Source organism: Magnolia sinica, chromosome 17 (genome assembly GCF_029962835.1).
Source record: "Magnolia sinica isolate HGM2019 chromosome 17, MsV1, whole genome shotgun sequence".
Taxonomy (NCBI): Eukaryota; Viridiplantae; Streptophyta; class Magnoliopsida; order Magnoliales; family Magnoliaceae; genus Magnolia; species Magnolia sinica.
The window spans coordinates 54736576-54755531 of NC_080589.1; the positions used below are offsets into that span (position 1 = coordinate 54736576).

At 36.4% G+C, this 18956-nt stretch overlaps 3 long non-coding RNA genes across 3 annotated transcripts; 2 read left to right on the forward strand and 1 right to left on the reverse strand.

Annotated features, from left to right (window-relative positions):
- Window positions 1–5498: 5498 nt before the first annotated feature.
- On the forward strand, window positions 5499–8632 carry LOC131230828 (uncharacterized). The gene is made up of 3 exons (XR_009164103.1): window positions 5499–6125; window positions 8067–8130; window positions 8253–8632. It is a non-coding gene; the product is annotated as an uncharacterized LOC131230828 (long non-coding RNA).
- A 3921-nt stretch (window positions 8633–12553) lies between these two features.
- On the forward strand, window positions 12554–13363 carry LOC131231950 (uncharacterized). Its single transcript, XR_009164578.1, has 4 exons — window positions 12554–12611; window positions 12717–12788; window positions 12877–12945; window positions 13238–13363. It is a non-coding gene; the product is annotated as an uncharacterized LOC131231950 (long non-coding RNA).
- A 4391-nt stretch (window positions 13364–17754) lies between these two features.
- On the reverse strand, window positions 17755–18857 carry LOC131231758 (uncharacterized). Its single transcript, XR_009164528.1, has 3 exons — window positions 18609–18857; window positions 18111–18203; window positions 17755–18008 (listed from the first exon to the last, which is right to left on the reverse strand). It is a non-coding gene; the product is annotated as an uncharacterized LOC131231758 (long non-coding RNA).
- Between the last annotated feature and the right edge of the window lie 99 nt (window positions 18858–18956).

Below are 18956 nucleotides of genomic sequence, written 5' to 3' on the forward strand. Positions count from 1 at the left end.
CTACAAATTAGTGGGGGCTAATCAAGAACTATATATGGGGAATGCCTCCACATGCATGGTTGTAGGAAAAGGGAAGGTATGTCTTAATCTAACTTTTGGAAAAGTCCTTACTCTGATCAATATTCTGCATGTACCGGATATTAGGAGAAATCTTATATCAACTAATCCACTGATTAAGTTTGGATTTAGACTCTTATTGGAATTTGATAAATTGATTGTGTCTAAAAATGGAGTATATAGGGAAGGACTATGTATCCAATGGAATGTTCAAATTGAACCTTATAAATGAAAATTCTTCTCCCGTTTATATGCTTGATTCACATGATGTTTGGCATGTTAGATTAGGACATATTAATTATTGTAGAATGGATAATATATATAATATTAATCTAATTCCTAAGTATACAAAACCTAATAACAAATGTAGTATTTGTGTACAATCCAAAATAACTAGAAAACTGTTTCCAAGAGTGGAAAGAGAATCACAACTCCTAGACCTAGTTCATAGTAACATATGTGAAATGAGTGGTTTAATAACAAGTGGGGGAAAGAAGTACGTCATAACCTTTATAGATGATTTCTTCCATTATACCTTACTATGCCTATTGAAGAATAAAAATGAGGCACCACAAAAATTCAAGATATACAAGGTAGAAGTTGAGAACCAATTAGACTGAAAGATTAAAATTATAAGGTTAGACAGGAGAGGAGAATATATATCTTTAGAATTCTCGGAGTTTTGCATAACTCATGGTAAAATTCACCAAATTACAGCTCCCTATTCACCCCAAGAAAATGAAATAGCAGAATGGAAAAACAGGTCTCTCATATACATGGTAAAATCTGTGCTCAATAATGCAGGTTTAAGTTCAGGATTTTGGGGAGAAGCCCTATTGACTGTCTATTATCTTTAGTAGGATACGTCACTCTAAGACTTGTAAGACTCCATATGAACTATGGAAGAATAGGATTCCTAACATCTCATACTTTAAGGTATGAAGTTGTAGAGCCTTAATTAGGCTTACTGATCCTAAAAGGCCCAAGATAGGGTTGAGATCTCTTGAATGTATTTTCATAGGATATGCACAAAATAGTAAGACTTATAGGTTTCTAGTTATAGAGTCTAATCATACTATCCCGATAAACACTATAATATAATCTAGAGATGCCGAGTTTTATGAAAATTTATTCTCTTCTATAACTAGAAAAGAGACAAGACCTCAAGATCTTAGTACAAGCAGTAGTTCTCAAATACCTAATCAAAATATCAGCAGTCTTGATAAAGAGGATATAGAACCTATAAGACCAAGAGGATCAGAAAAGGTACATCTTTCGGACCCAACTTTTATCTTCTGCTAATAGAAGGAGATAAAGATAACATAACAAAAGAAATCATGTTGGTTTGTAACATAAAAAATGATCCAGTAACAATAGATAATGCCCTTAAATCTCAAGATGCTTCCTTTTAGAATGAAGCTATAAACGTGAGATGGATTCTATATTATAAAATGGAACATGAAAACTTATGGATCTACTCTCAGGATCAAAACCAATAAGCTATAAATGGATTTTCAAAAGAAAATTAAGCCCAGATGGAATTATAGAAAAGTTTAAGGCTAGATTAGTAGCTAGAGGATTTACACAAAAAGAATATATTGATTTTTTCGATACTTATGGTCCAGTAGCAAGGATATCAACTATTCGAGTTTTAGTTGCTCTAGCATCCATTCATAAGTTAGAAATCCATCAGATGGATGTGAAGACAGATTTTTTTTTTTTAAATGGTGACCTCGATGAAGAAATTTATATGGAGCAACCAGAAGGTTTTATAATTCTAAGACAGGAAAATAAAGTGTGTAAATTGATCAAGTCGTTATATAGACTTAAACAAGCACTTAAGCAATGGAATGAAAAATTAGATAAAGTAGTCACCTCATATGACTTTAAGTTAATGAATCTGATAAATGTATATATTCAAAATTCTCTGATAATAAAGGAGTAATTATATGTCTCTATGTAGATGATATGCTAATTTTTGGTACATGTTTAGAAGTTATAAATAACACTAAAAGATTCTTATCATCTAATTTTAACATGAAAGATATAGGTGAAGCTAATGTAATTTTAGGTATCAAGCTATTAAGAAACAATGATGATATAACTTTGTCTCAATCACATTATATTGAAAAAATACTTAAAAAGTTTGATCACTATGATAAAAATCCAGTTTCTACTCCTTTTGATTCTAATATCAAGTTAATTAAAAATGAAGGTCGTAGTGTATCTTAATTAGAGTATTCCAAGGTGATTGACAGTCTTATGTATGCTATGATTTCTACTCGACCTGATTTTTCTTTTGCAATAGGTAAATTGAGTAGGTTTACAAGTAATCTAAGTTTAGATCATTGGAATATTATTTCTAGAGTACTCAAATACTTGAGAAAAACTATTAACTATGGTTTACATTTTTCTGGTTACCTTAGTGTACTTGAAGGGTATAGTGATGCAAGTTGGGTCACTGATTCTAATGAATCCAAATCTACCAGTGGATGAATTTTTACATTTGGAGGAGCTGCCATTTCTTGGGGATCCAAGAAGCAAGCTTACATATCTCACTCTACCCTGGAATCTGAATTCATAGCTTTGACATCTAGTAGTAAAGAGGTAGAATGGTTAAGAAACCTATTATTAGAAATACCATTATTGGGAAGGTTTTTACTATCCGTCTTTATCTACTGTGATAGTGAAGCGATACTATCAAAGGCATATAACAAGACTTATAATGAAAAATCTAAACATATTAGTACAAGGCATAGTTTTGTGCGGTAACTACTTGATGACAGTACTATAACAACACAATATGTACGATCTATCCAGAATCTAGCGTACCCGTTCACCAAGGGACTGTCAAAGGATGTTGTCAATAGAACACTAAGAAGAATGAGACTTAGCCAATTTCACAGACACCAGATGAGGAAAACTCAACCTAAGTTAATAGGTTCAATGTGCAAAATACCTCACAAGAAGTGACTGAAGCAGCACTGTACGTTTTCTATTTGTCTCATTCTTGAATGTATGTATAGTGCTGGGTACCTGCAATGATAAAATGGAGGATGAGTTGCTGCTCTTAATGAGTTCTTTCAAGGGTGCTATAGTTACAGGGGCATTCATAAGGACTCACCTATATGAGTATTGGAAGTGGGACCACTTCCTGATGTTCGAGAGTTTTTGGATACTCTCATGAACTCATGAATCTAGGACAGCACAAGGCCGTTAATGTGCTATAATGTTAAAATACATGACAATTGAAATATATGTGTGTGTAACATGTTCGGTTGTGTCATATAGAATACTTAATTCAAGACATAGTCACTAAGGATTCTAATTCAACTTTGGTTTGTTCACACTAAGTGAAGGTTCAAGTTCATAAGACACATTCTCCTATGTACATATTTTTCTTACGTACCTTAATCTATGTATTTTGAAAAATAGTGGGGGATTGTTGGGTAACTTGGGTTTTTTCAAAATAAGAAGAAAATGAATTTTATTTTTGGAAAAAGAATGGTTGTGACTTTGGTGATTGTTAGTGTGAATGGTGATACCTCTTAGTGAAGGGAGCATCTTTTGAATTTGAAATGGAGGATGCCATTGTTGGAAAGACACCACCATTGATGAAAAGACATCATGGAAGAAGATGTCTTTTCATGAAAAGGGCCTTAAGCATCTCTTGTGATTCTATATAAACCCATCTTTGGGTCAATCCAAATTCACAATTCCAACAATCTCCTCTCTATCTTCTTCTTTTTCACCATTTTCATTTTTGGAAAGTTTTTTGAAAGATACAGTTTTTTAGGTGCTAAATTGTAAATAATTTTCAGGAAGTAAATTATAAATAATTTTCAAGGGATAAATTGTAATAGTACAGAAGTCAGGGTTGTATGCTGTAAAAGTGTCTTTGGGGTGCGGTTTTTCGGTTTTGCAGGCTAAAACCCACATTTTTTCAGTTTTGGAGAAGAGGCTTATTGTATCTTGGAGGCGAATTTACTCTAACCCTCTTGCAAATTGGTTTAATCACTAGTAAGGTGCGAATATCTCCTTAAAGATAGCGACATCGTAACGCGCCTTAAGCCTATCCTTAAGTGATTCATTTTTTATTTTTTCACCTTCAAAAATTAACACCACGTGTTCCCTGAGGACCATCTGAATCACCTCCAACTATCGGATCGAAAGATATCTCGATGGCCGACAATCTGCCATTAACGATTAGTATTTTGGTTCAGGATCAATTTTAAACCGTTTCTGATTGCACACGGTTCCAAGTGTAGGCATAAATCGCTATTCCACGATATTAGGGCTCTTTACTCCCATTTTCTTCAATCTTGTATCGTCTCTCTCTCTCTCTCTCTCTCTCTCTCTCTCTCTCAACGACGTCCGTCCTCCAGTCAGCCAATAACCACCCAAACGGTAGAACCATCTCAGATGGAAATCTCCCTCTTAAATGGAGATCTGGCATTTTTGTGCACGATTCATGAAGGAAGAAGTTGGAACCCTAGGGTCCATCTCTCTCTCTCTCTCTGATCACCTTGGAATCTTCTTCTCATTGCAATCCTCAGACCAGGTACCTGTTTACAATCCGGGTCATTTGATTTTACCAAAAAACCCGCTCCGATTTTCCTCTCTTGCAACTACTACCATCTCTTTCTGAGATTTTCTTTTCAAATCCTCTATTTTCTGGAGAGAAATGGCGGTTTCTTCCAAAGGAAGAACAGAACTTCCATTTCCGAAGAAATGGAAAGAAAGGGAAGAGACGAGAGACGAGTCCTAAAAGGACAAAGGTGTGGACAGAGCCGAAGCCGAAGAAGATCGAAAGGAAAGTCGCAGCTGTTTATTATCTCTGCAGGAATGGCCATCTTGAACATCTTCATTTCATGGAGGCTCCTCTCTCTTCTACCGACGGTATCTACCTCAGAGGTAAAAACCAAAGAAATTACCAAAACACCCATATTTTCAGTCTAAGGACCGTGAACTATCTCCCTGCTCTGTTAATTCATTCTAAAACTCCCTAATTACAAAAGCCCTGTCTTTTGGAGTTAGTCCACTACTGAAACATGGTTGTGGAGAGTTCATCAGGTCAGCATTACTGTAGATGGGGTTTTGGTCTAGAACTTAAAAATCAGGGGGGTTTTTTTGCAGAAAACTACATGTTTGAAGAAATGCTTCAACGAAGAATCTTCTTGCAAGGAGTGAATTGAGGAGAGATAAATGGTGGGGATTTCAGTGTTCGTGTCTATCCGACTCGCAAGCCCTGTCCTGAACCCAGCCCATCAACAGCCCTAAGCATCCATCCACTATTTGATGGGGCCCATTCACAGCTGTGGTTGGGAGATTGGAGCTACCCATCTACTAGGCACAATGCAGATGGGCCTTGCTCTAGATAACGCAATGCGTGATCGACACTGTTAATTGGCAGCAGAGAAACACTGCAGAGGAAATATGCGTGGGAAGACATGGTAAAACTAAGTTAATTCATTGTAAATGCATCAAATTATGTTATTCATGACAAGAATTCAGTTCAGTTTTTTAATTTTCTATAGCAATTTGTTTAACGAGCTCTACTACCATGCAGTTTTGTTCTTTAACTGAAATACTTGCATTCTGTTTCCAATGATAGTTTGTTGCAGCATGCAAGAAGCCCCCAGTGTTCTGCATCATCACCGAGTATTTGGCAGGGGGTTCTCTGAGACAGTATCTCCACAGATAGGAGCCTCATTCTCTTCCACTAGATCTGGTTTTGATATTGGCGCTTGATATTGCACGTGGGATGCATTATCTTGATTCTCAGGGAATTCTTCATAGGGACCTCAAATCAGAAAATCTACTTCTTGGGGAAGATGTGTGTGAAAGTAGCGGATTTTGGAATCTCATGTTTAGAATCTCAGTGTGAAAGTAGAGAAGGAATCATGGGCACTTACCGATGGATGGCACCAGAAATGATTAAAGAAAAACATCATACTAGGAAAGTTGATGTATACAGTTTTGGCATAGTCCTTTGGGAGCTCTTTAGTGCATTGATACCATTCTATGACATGACTCCAGAACAGGCTGCTTTTGCAATCTCCCAGAAGGTATGCTTGCATTGTTACTCCTGTTCCATGTAAATTCCTTCTGCCATTCCCCATACGCATATATAAATTTATTATCTAGAATGTAAATGTGCCAATCAATGAGTATATATATGCATGTGTAAGCATATGTCATATGTCATTTTAATTTCATAGTTGTGGAGTACCAATGAGTGTATCCAAATTTATCTGCCTAAACAGCTGCTGGTAGGCTAAAATTTTCACTGTCATATGTCATTTTAATTTCATAGTTGTGGAGAACCTCTTTCTCATAGTTGCCATACCTGGAAATGTATGCCAAACGATTCAAATAAAACAGACACATTGGAGCTCCCTAGATGAATGATTAGTTTTTGAAACATGTTTTTGGAGTAAAAGAAAAGATTGGAGAACAATGTTCTCTAAAGCTAATTTTTGGTGAATTCATAGCTTTTTAAAATTATTTTACACCATTTACTTTGGTGTGGCCCACCTGAGTCTTTTATCTGCATAAATCTCAGTATCTAGGGTGAAAATGAGGTTGCACACCTGATTGACCTGGATCTCTGTCACCATATGTTTTTCTTCCTATCTACGAAACACAGCACTGATTTGGGCACTGGTCGGTGCTAGAAAAGTTCTGTTGCCCAGCCATGATGTACATGTTTTATCCACTCCATTCATCCATTTTACCAGCTCATTTTAGGACGTAACCTCAATATAGGCAGGTCCAATTCTCAAATAGACCACACCATATGAAACAATGGTAAATGCAGCTCACCATTAAACTTCTCTTGGGCCTACAAAAGTTTTGGATCAAGTTGATATTTGTTTTTTCCGTTCATCCGTCCTTAAAAACGTAAGGGCTACAAAAGTTTTGGATCGAGTTAAAATTTGTGTTTTTATTTCATTCAAATTTGTTTCCTATAACATGGTCTATCTGAGAATTGAATTTCCTTTATTTTTTAGCCCATGCCTCTAAATGAGCTGACAAAATGATGAAATTGGATTAAACACATACATCCTGGCGGGGTTCACATAGCTTTTCCAACACCATATGCTATCGACATCTCTGCTCTACTTTGTGCTTCACTAAATCGGAGTCTCCTGTCTCTCTCTTTGTGATTACATAAGGCTCATGAGGCCTTATAGAGGTTGTTAAGTGGAAACCTAATACTCACTCCTTTGCAAGGAGCCCTTTTAAAAAATTTTAAAAAAAAAAAAAAAAAAGAAAGAAAGAAAGAAAGAAAAAAAAAACAAAACAAAACAAAACATCTCTCCAAGTCTTGTTATAGGAGTTGAATTTAACATTTTATCAGAGAACCCATTACTGGAGCTCTTTTTATCACTTGCTAGGCTCTCAGATTAACTCATGCAATCTAGCAATATCCTTGGTCTTCGAAACATCCATTCCTCCTAACCAAGAATAGCTCATAGTGATATAAAAATACTCAAATCATCGATACCGAGTCTGTAAGTGCATTCAATTGTGATGTTTCTCCCTCCAGGATTCACCAAATTGTGACATTCACATTTTCTGTAGTGTGCTATTTCAGTTCTTAGAAAGACATTGAAAACTAAGATAACTCTGAACTGGGCATTAGTACTGGTCAAGTGACTCAAACCCAAGACTGGTGGATGCAACTGCAATAGCTTGGCTATTGTGTTCAGTGAATTCGTTTTCTCTTTAGGAAGACTTTTGCACTAATAACTTCATATATGTTTTTTTGTATCCTTATCAGATTTTACAAGTTTTAAAGAACTGTCTAACTTTTAAGTGGGAGCAGAAAATCAGTTGAGTTTGTTGTCCTGGTGTACTTTAAAAAGGAAAAAAAAATAAAAATAAAGGTTGGATTGTCAAAAAGAAATGAGTCATCTGATGTGTATTGTAATCTGCCTGTAGCACCGGATTTGTGTTGATCTTTATTGAATAATAATAATAATCTATTTTTCCATCATGAGCAGGGATTTTGATGTCTACATTTGACATGAAGGATGAATCCAAGGGCCATCTCATTCCAAAAGCATGGTTGATTATTTCTGCGGTTCCCTTTATTCTTCTTTTGGCATGGTCACATCCACATAATCCATGCCCATGTAATGAAAAATACTCCTCAATAATGTTTGACTGACTGTTTTATGAACCTGCAGGAAGTGATTTGGCAAGGTGAGATTGCTGGAGTAGATGTGGCTTTGGATACATTCAAGGCCGAAAAGGCATTTCCTATGTGCAAACTCACACATTTGTTGCATGATTCATTGGGTGGGAGGACTACGACATGTATAATTGGTGGGCCTGTCAAAATTGGACTGGGCCTGTCCTGTTCATTAGGTGGACTTAAAAATAGGCCTGTGTTTGACCTGCAGGCCTAAAATCAGATCAAGTTGGGACCATGGGGGCCAGGTCTGTATAGGACTTGTCTCCATGGGAACTGCGCCAAAATATACGAATTTACTCTTCCTTTTTTTTATTTATTTTCTTGGTGATTTTTATTTTCTCAGTTCTCATTTATTGGATATGTTCATTTGAATCCTTTTCTTACGTATATAAGTGTATATATTCCATGTTTATGGTGGAGATTGTTGGAGACTAGCAATCCTTGATCTCTAAGGAGACTCGTGGGGCTTCAAACCTTTTCTCGACAAACCTTCTTTTGCTACTGTAAAATTCATGCTACTTGGTTAGAGCTGAAGACCACCCTTTTTTCTTTCCTTTTTTTTTTTTTTTTTTTTTTTTTTTTTTTTGATCGACGAATGCATCATATTGCATTTGCACCATCAGGTTTGTTCATTCAGAACTTGCACCATGCTGATCAGCTGCTGGAATGATCTCTTTTTGATTATTTTTATCATTGTCATATTTCCAAGTTTTAAGTCCTTGACTTAATTTCATATGATCAAATGTTGGTAGTGGGAGGAATGCTAATACTGGAAAGGATAATGGGGTCAATCAAAGCACCGACAGAGGCCTTACATCCACTTCTTCACCAGTTTTGCAGGACACAGAAAATAAGGCAACCATTCCAACCATGAGGTAAACTTCATTTATAGATTTTTCTGATCATGGGACCGCCAGCCTTTGTGGATTTTCAGCCCGTGTGATTTTTTATTTTTTTTTAATTTCTAACGCACGCGCACACACCCCACACACACGCCATAGTGGGTTTTCACCACCTATGGATACTCGAACGCTTGACCGGGTGTTAAAACTCCCAAGAGTCTACCACCCGAGCAAGAGTATAGTTTCTATTTGAACTAGTGAATATCTGATTCAAGTGTCATTTAATGTTTATTAAGCCACTGAAATTCGATTGTTGAATGTTGTCATATTGCTTTGTGTTTGTTGATGGTGTTCAAGGCGCTAATTTCCAGCACCTTTATGGTGTGTGCACATTTGGATGATCTATCCAATTGAATTGAATACTAATTTAATAAAGATGGAATGATCCAATTGCAATTAATTTCCTTTATGATACCGAGGAATCAGAGGAACACCACTTGCAGCTTTTTTTTCTATTTCTTTTTATTTTTTCTATTTATTTGTTTTTTTTAGGTTGTTACAGCTTCATCTTCCCATGAATCAATCCCTACTGTAGATTGGATTGGCCATTGAAAGTCACCGGATATGCCCCATGTAAGTTTTGGATTGGAATTTGACCATGTTGCTTATAGTGAATGGGCCCCTCCTTTCATTGACTTGTATGAGAAGGAACGTGTTCTTACTGAGGCGTTGATTGTCATAGGATATGCAATCCAAATGACATGAAATAGTTGAAATGTAATTAATTTTATTATTATTATTTTGTCTTGCAGGTTGCAGGCCCAGATAGATGATATGTGGCTGTTAGGAGAAAACCTTATTATGTCTTGTACGTATAGTTTGTTTATTTACCATCCATATATTAATTCATTTTGAGTTGTTTCATCTTTCTACATTTTGTGTTCGTCGTGTTCTCAGCATCTTCATATAACTGAATGGACGTGTTAGAGGATCAAGTTTACTGGTCCTTTTATGTGACTCCTTGTAACCATTTCCAACACCAACTTGTGTCCACATGTTTAAGTCTGATAGCTTTTAGTCATGTTTGCTAATGCCTGGCTTACCGTATGTGTTCTTGAAGAGTATCTATGGAGCTTTTGAACAAAATGCATTACTTCAGTTCAGTCATAAACACCGTCAATGCTTTCTGTTTTTCACCTCACATCCATGGACCTGTGATCCTGATTTATTCTGTTTTTGTAATTCATGCATACATATTTATGAATCTGTATAGCTTTAGAAGAATGTTGAGCTGACCTTTTTTCCAGCACAATGCTTATATCCTTCCAGTCCATCTTTCTCTGGTAATTCTGAATTCTCTCTCTTTGTTCACAAAAAGGGCAGGCTGTTATTACAGAAAAATATGGCTCAGCTGGATGCAATGTTGGTGATGATGGTGGATTTGCTCCAAATATCTCGAGGCATGTTATTTTCTTTCTTACACTATTATATGCATTCTCAAATTTGTGTTCTTGTTTATGGTTTTTTCATCTTCATTGAGGACCTACGAATGGAATATTTTGGCTTGAGATATAACCATATTCCTTTTTCTTTCCTTTTTTTTTTTTCTTTTTTTCTTTTTTTTTGTATTGGGCTGCAGTACAAATAAATAAGATTATATTTGGTTGTTGTCATCATTAAGATGTACTGTTGCACAAGATCATGAATTTGATAGTATCGTGGAAAACTAATTGAAACAATGAAGTTGCTTCTACTTACTATATCATTGTTTTACTTCCTGTTCACAGTTTCACCGAAGGCTTGGATATCGTAAAGGAGGCAATCGACGGAGCAGGATATAACAATAGAATTAAGATTGGCTTGCAGGCATCCAGAAGAAGGTATTTGATGTCCTCTACCAGATAGCAGACATTCCCTTCTTGGAAGCATATAAGATCAAGATCATTGATGTCATCGAGAAAGGAAAGACGCAATTATGGTTTGATTAGTTCCACTTTTTAAGGCTAGTCTTTGTAATTAACTATATGGTGCATAGCTAAGATTGATTGTGAAATTAGAAGCATAGCTAAGATGCAATGACGGACCAATGGAATCCCAAGTCTTAGGGTTGGCTCCGTCTTCAAAAATGTTCATATTACTCGCTTGGCTCTTGGAAATCCATTGAAAAACTAACATTGAATAATGAGGGAATGGAAAACTAGAGATTTCATTAGTTAATCCGCTCTACTTTCCAGTCCATGAATTTGTCTTTTTTTTTTTTTTTTTTTTTTGGTTTTACGAAATTTTGATCCTTTCCACACTTATAACCATATGTTGCATCTGTCTACAATACTTGCCAGATTGCATTCATGGTATTGAGGTAGGGATGATCCTCTAATACTGGATTTACCAGACATTCTCTTTCAGCATTGCATTTCGATATGTGGATTGGGTATGCCAAAAGTTCATCTAAGCAGCAAAGTAATCCTTATTTTTAATCAATTTGCACCTTCTTGTTGTTTCAGTTTGCTGAAGCCCATTTTCCTGTATGAAGAATGAGTTTTTAGTTCATGGTTTTCCATGAAATGAAATACATGTTGTTTAGATTAGTAGAGTAAGGAGCATTGTTGTCATTCTAGCAGTTGACCTATTGCTAGAAATAGCAATTGACCTACCGTTTATATGTCTATTACACCTGATTTTTTTGCTCATGTTTCTTGAATTGTTGGATTTCAGGTGAAGTGATCAAAGGATGGGATGATGGGATTGCCACCATGAGAAAGGGTGAGAGAGCGATCTTCACCATTCCTCCGAATTTGGCTTATGGGGAGGCGGGTGGTCTACTCATCCCTCCTAATTCAACACTTGTTTTCGACGTGGGGTTATTGTCTTGGAACACTGTTCAGCAACAATTTCTGTCATTTCTATCATTTCAAATTCGTTCTCGGTTGAAGATCAGATATTTACTTTTGATTCTGCAGTTGATTCGGATTTTACCCAGGTTCGGAGCTCAGATCATACACAGTCAACTAAAGTTCTGCATTTAGCTTTATAAAAATTTAGACTATTTAAATTTGAATTTGAATTTGTTTATGGATTCTTTAAATATTTTCACGCTTTTAATTGGATAGTCTTCTGTTTGTTTAATTCATTTCAAGGTTTTTGAGACTGATCAGGTTATTAGCTTTGAAAGAATTCCAAGTATGCTACATTAGCTTTTTTGTTTTTCCTTTATCAGGAATACATGGACTTCAACTCAAGAATACACATGATATACTCATGTATTCAGTTTATAGTAGTGAGATCCATGATTCATTTACACAGAGCATCAGTCTCAGCTTGGAAGGAGGGGAAAACGAAGGTGGGTGACCCAACTGGAAAATGATTCATTTATACCCATTTTTTTGCTTTCACATGGCCTTTACTGTTATGCAACTGTAACACCAGCCAGCTTTTATGTGGTCACAATTCCATTTGCTGATGGGAACATTGTCTCCTGATATGTGCCAATTGACTGGCCTATGGTACTTGTACGGTAGATACTAATGGAACCTGCATTAATGGTTGTCTGGGAATTTATATTTGAGATTTTGTTCATACCCTTGTTTGAACCATCTCTACCGGTGTTGTTGCAGTGATGTGAGGGGCAATAACCTCTCAGGAACCATACCAGATAACATTGGGAATTGTACAAGCTACGAAATCCAGTAAGATAGCTGGCACTCCTTTTGGTGTGGGTGTTGTTCTCGTTCTTTCTTCAATTGTTTATGGTCTATTGACTGTTATGACTTCCAGGGATATTTCTTACAATCAAATCACTGGAGAGATTCCTTAAAACATTGGTTTCCTGCAAGTAGCTACATTGTATGTTTCCATCTCTCAAAAGCTCTGCTGTATCTCTTTTCATCTGCAAATAACTATTCGTTTCATCTACTAATCAACCAACTAGAATCATTCAGCTACTGATATTTTCGAACTCTTCTAGTTAAACTGCTTGCTGTAGTATACTCCATTGAATCTCTATTGCAGCTGATAATTTGCAACTTTTTTCCTTTTATTTTTTGCTCCAGTTGTCATCCATTCTTGTTGCATTTAATTAGGCTGTTTTTCTTGATAATGGTGTGCTGACCCTCATGAAAAAAAACTCTATTATTAGGTCTCTTCAGGGAAATAGGCTTACTAGGAAGATTCTAGAAGTGATAGGACTCATGCAAGCTCCTGCTGTTTTGTGAGTTTTGTACCATCTTCTCAAATTCTTTTCATTTTTTTTTTCAAAATTTCTTTTCTTCTGAAATAACTGCATGCATCTTTTCTTGTGCTGTGAAGAAAACATTTCCAGCAGGTGCCACTTTTGTATTAGTATTAACCTTCAATGTTGGCTTTCCATTAAACTGTCATCATCTTAAGCTTTCATGTAGCAATTTGGGTTGTTCTTTAAATGGTTGGCAGAAGTCCTATGATATGTCTGCTGACCATACCACGCGCTCTCATTTACCTGGCATTGGAATTGGCCATGGCAGAGGTGCATGCCCATGACACAGTGTTATAGATTGAGCTGGGCACTAGGGCTGCAGTCAAGATAGACTTGACCTAACCAGACTTGAAGCCCGAACACTAATGACATGGACTCCGCTGAGCATGACCACTAATGGGAATATCAGATTTTTAGACCCCTCCCAAGATAGTAGAACAACCGGCCAATGAACCCACCTACGCTCAGGAGATTCAATGGTTTGGATTGATGCTATGATCATTCCTACACAAGAACACTATTTCGCTTTTCTTTTATCTAACAGATTGTCCACAATTTGTTATGAATTTAGATCATAGACTTTAGATCTAAAAATTTGTTATGACTTTAGATCATTTCTTTTTATCATTTCTTTTCTTGTAATAAATTCAAATTCAAAATAAATAAATAAATCCATCTATAACATCTCTGTCAGCTTTTCTTCTTAAATGCATCAAAATGTTTTAGAGGCTGCAGCCTGAAAGTGTGACCAGCGGTACTAGAACGGTTTAAAACCGTTCCTAACATTTCGTTTCTAAAATTTCAAATGGTACCCAACGGTTCTGAACCGTTCCTGTTTTTCTGTGATACCTCCTTTGGGAGCGGTTAGAAATTGCTCTTGAAGAATTTAGGAACGGTTTGAAACCGTTCCTAAATGACAAATTGATCTAATCAGACAATGGCCCAACCAAAACCGACACAACTTCCAACGGTAGTGAGAAAGAATCCTATTGGAAGTATGTCCACGTAGCCACCAACTAACACTGGCATTGTTGGTCTTTACACGTTGCAGACAGCGCACAAAATGTGCAGGAAACAAAGCTGCGTAATGGGAGCTACGCCAGAAGAATCTGGAAGCCTTTTACGCCTATAAATACCTTGCATCCGACTGAGGAGAGAAAGAAAGAAAGGGAGGAGAGAAACGAGGGAGAGGGACAGAGACAGAGAAAGGGAGAAAGAAAGAGAAGAAACAAGGAGAGAGAGAGAGAGAGAGAGAGAGAGAGAGAGCAACGTTCTGCTCCCTGCTGGATGGAGCAACCAAAAAAGAAAGGAAAAGAAAGAAAAGAAAATAAGAGAGAGAGGAGAAAGGCTGAGCGTTGGGTACGGTGCATTAACTCGCTGTGTCACGGGTCTGAGTCCAGGTTCAAATTAGTTTTCTAGAGGTAAGTAGGTTACACATAGCAATCTCTCTTTATAATCCTTATAATTCAAGTTTGAATTGTAGAAATCAGTACATAGTTCTGCCGAGTCAAACTAAGTTGACTCAGAAAGAGAGTTTACAAAACTAATAATTGGTCGGGCCAAGAATAGTTGCTAAACAAGGTAAGCCTCTGTCCAGACGCCATTTAAATTTAAGTTTTCTATATAGGTGTAATCATAGATTAAAACCAAAGTTAGATCTTAGACTAGGTCTAACCTAAGATTTGATCCTAATCTTGTAAACTATCAAGTATTGTAACCTAACCGTACAACCTGTGTAATCATGTTAGAATTCAACCTTAAAGCGTACACAATCTTAATGACACAAAAGGGTGATCCGACCTTAAGGTGAGGGTTTTATCCTTTTAGCTTATAGTAATTTAAGTTGATATATTTATCCTACCTTCTACATGTATTATTTATCCTGCCTTGTCATGCCTTCGACGATATGAATTATCCTGCTTTTCATGTTTATATGTTTTTTTTGTGAATTATCCTATCAATTGATTTAGTTAATATTATCGTTTACTTACCCGTTGAGAATGTGGATATTACATGTGATATTTATGAATTTATGTGGGCCCTGGATTCAAGCCTTACCCTTGCCTTTATCAATTTATTGAGTTGGCCCTTGCCACTCTCCTCTTTATTGAGTTGGTCATTACCACTCTCCTTATTACTGAATTGGCCATTGCCACACATTTATTTGTTGAATTAGCCGTTGCAAATATTTTCTATATTATATTGGCCATTGCCACTTTTATCTTTGTTGAGTTGACCATTGTCACTCCTCTTTATTATATTAGCCTTGTGCTATTTACCTATAAGGCTTGGGCATGTCTTGATATTTCATAACCTCCATAATTCAATCTATTTTTCTATAAGTGCAAGTAATGTATAAAATGTATCACAACTAGTGATTCAAATATTCTATCATGGACGTAATATGCTCTGAGTAGAGACCCTCTTAGTTGTCACGTAATTCCATGGGCCTTTGGGTAGCGGTGCACAAGTCGATGTGTGTAATTCACAAATGCAGTGTCACATCATTTTCGGGATTAGATGTCGTAAATAGTCACTTTATGATCAAGTCGTGTCACGTAATTCACCTAGCTCATGTGTTGTGCGCCTTGAGGAGTTCACGTAAATCCACATTAGCGTTGGCTATGCCGGCGAATATCTGTAGTTATAAGATGCGGGTCAAGCTGGGTTCTCTATAAATCGTATTCCACATTGTAATTATCACTACATATGATGTGCCCCACATATTTTGCTAGGCATGCATCTCATGTAAGTTGTTTGTGCATTTTGATATCCTAGTATTGGTGGACTAGGAGACATGTCAGAACCCTTACATTACTTTTATGAATCTCTTGAATTATAAAGATTGATAAAAGTCTTTCTTTATCTTTCTTTTCTTTATATATATATATATATATATATATATACGAATTTTATCAGCAATTGCATTTAGATAAAGATTCGAAACAGATCTCTAATAGAAAGAGTACCTCTTTGATTTTGTATGAAAGGTTCTTTTATTCCCCCGGCCTAGCTAGTACCTATACCTAGCTAGGCCATTCCTTGTTTTGTTCCAATGAATTATATATCTCATTACGCCAAAACGGTGAGAAAAGGACAGCTGAAAACCGTCTCAAATCTCAATAAATGGCAGTTTTGAACCATCGTATGGGCCGTCCTATTTTGCTGCGTCGTATTAGTTAAAGGACAGTCATGGACCATCATTAAAGATGGATGTTAAAAGGACGGTTATGGACCGTCATTTAAGATGGACAATAAAAGGACTGTTATGGAACGTTTCTAATGTTAGACAGTTACAAACCGTCTATATCACTGACGGTCTGTGGCCGTCGTTAGTGTCATTTAACATCTTTTAAAAAGGACGGTTATGGACCATCTCGGATTTTAATATTTGAGCAAAATATAGACAAAAATATGGACGACCTTAAGCCATTGGAAAAATTCTTACATTAAAAAAAAAAAAAAAAAAAAATCAGCAGCAATTTTCTTTTTGTGTTTCTTTCATCTAATAAAAAAATATTCAACTAACAAAACATGGTTGTAATTCAGAATTAAGAAGAATTGTTAAGCTTAAATAGAAGCTTCATTCAAGTAGACAAGGAAATAATAAAGAAAAGTATTCCAATTCAAGTAACTAGAAACAACACTACCTCGTTGATTCTCATGCATAAGAGTCCAATGATGATGAGAACAAGAATTGCAGCACAAGGGTCCATAAATACGACAATGTTATCATGCAAAGAAATAGGATAGTATTAGATGTTAATGCACTTGTAGTAAGTTCCATCAAATCCCTTCGATTACATGAGACAAACTTGTACTGATTGGGACTTCTGATCTGGCAGGCTACTTCATGGATGGGACAGACCAAAAATTACATTCATCACAAAATTCTGACCATCCAAGTGTGACTTTTGATAACTAAAAAAGAAGAGAAGAAAAAAGAGAATCTGTTGCCTACTAATAATGACACAAGAAAAGGAGATGTACCTGTGTCTTCTAAAGGGAACAGAATACAACAGCCTTGTATCCAATCGTATCATGGCTGCCTAACACAACAATGTCAGCAAAAAAATGAAATTAGCTATTTTCCACTAGCTACCCAAGATTTATAACAACACACCCGTACACATGACTCCATGCCAGGTATGGCTAAATTGAAGCATTAAACACCATGTCTGTCTTTGACACCAACACGGCAATATCTAGGAAGTCTTAACAAGAATGTTAGCTTGAGAAACAGTTTTTGGCCAATGAAAAACCAATTTTAGACAATAACCCTGTTACTAAAGTTGTCTGGTCTACAGTAGTGAAAATGGTCGTGTATAAACAGCTTCACCTGATCTCAAGACTAGAAGAAAAGAATAAATGCCATTTACCTGGCAAGCAATGGATGTAGATTGTCTCATCAAGTTCCAAGGAACATGTTTTTTATGACAATGTATCTGTAACACGCGCCATCCGAAAGTGGGCAAACACTGTATGACAGCTGTAATAATTCTCAACATGATGTGCTATTATTGTCCCACATGTACATCCTCATCCGCAACAATGTGTCGGCCACTTCATGTGGGCGGCTGTACAATAGTAGAAGCCAGCCATTGATAGGGACAAAGGGTGGGAAAATGTCTTCCATTTACATGCAGATTGTCTCATCAATCATTTTTGGAAGGATCTGCACCCAATAGAGCATAACAACAACAAATTAAACTGCTAACAGAAGCAAATGTGTGTGTGGCCTATTGTGCCAGGGAAAATAAAAAAAGAATAGACCAACCTCACGAATTCTGCGCATAAGAAATGCCTTTTCAGCCTTGAATGTATCCAAAGCCGCATTTACTCCAGCAATCTCACCTTGCCAAATCACTTCCTGCAGGTTCATAAAACAGTAGGTCAAAAATTATTGAGTAAGAGTATTTTTCACAACATGGGCATGGACTATGTGGATGTGACCATGCCAAAAGAAGAACAGAGTGAAGGGAACAAGATAGCAATGATGTGCTAGCTTAAAATAAAAATAGTATGCATGCATGTCCCTTGATAGTGGAATGATGGAACAAGATTCATATAGCCAGCCCAATTAATTAGGATAAGGCTTTGATCTCGGAAAGGTATCCCTTTTCATGTGTCTCGGGATTCTAAGGAAGACTACTAGTCCCCCCAACAAAGGGATCTTGCTGAAAATATAAAAAGCTTTGTGATGTATTTTATCCAGCAACAAGAGAATATGAACCTTTGGGAGGACCCAAAAGAGCCATACAACTCGTACCCAGACCTTGATGCAAGTACCAGGTCCAGTTGAAGCACTCATGTAACATAGCATACTGAAGCCCATATTCTACCATAAGAAAGAACAAAAATTAAAAGAAACAGGGTAGCATCCAAATCTAATAGAAACAAAAATTGACATGTGACAACTCTTTAAACAATTCTTGCAAAAGATATGCAATTTCAAAGAAAGTGAAGCAATGTACCAAGTAACATGAAAGTGAGAAATTGCCAGTTCTAGGTAATCCTACAAGCATATATTATATTTTAAAAAAAAAAAAAAAACCTGGAGAAAAAGCTTTTGTGAGTTCAGTCTTCCCAACTCTAGTTGGGCCACAGAAGAGCATTGCTGCAA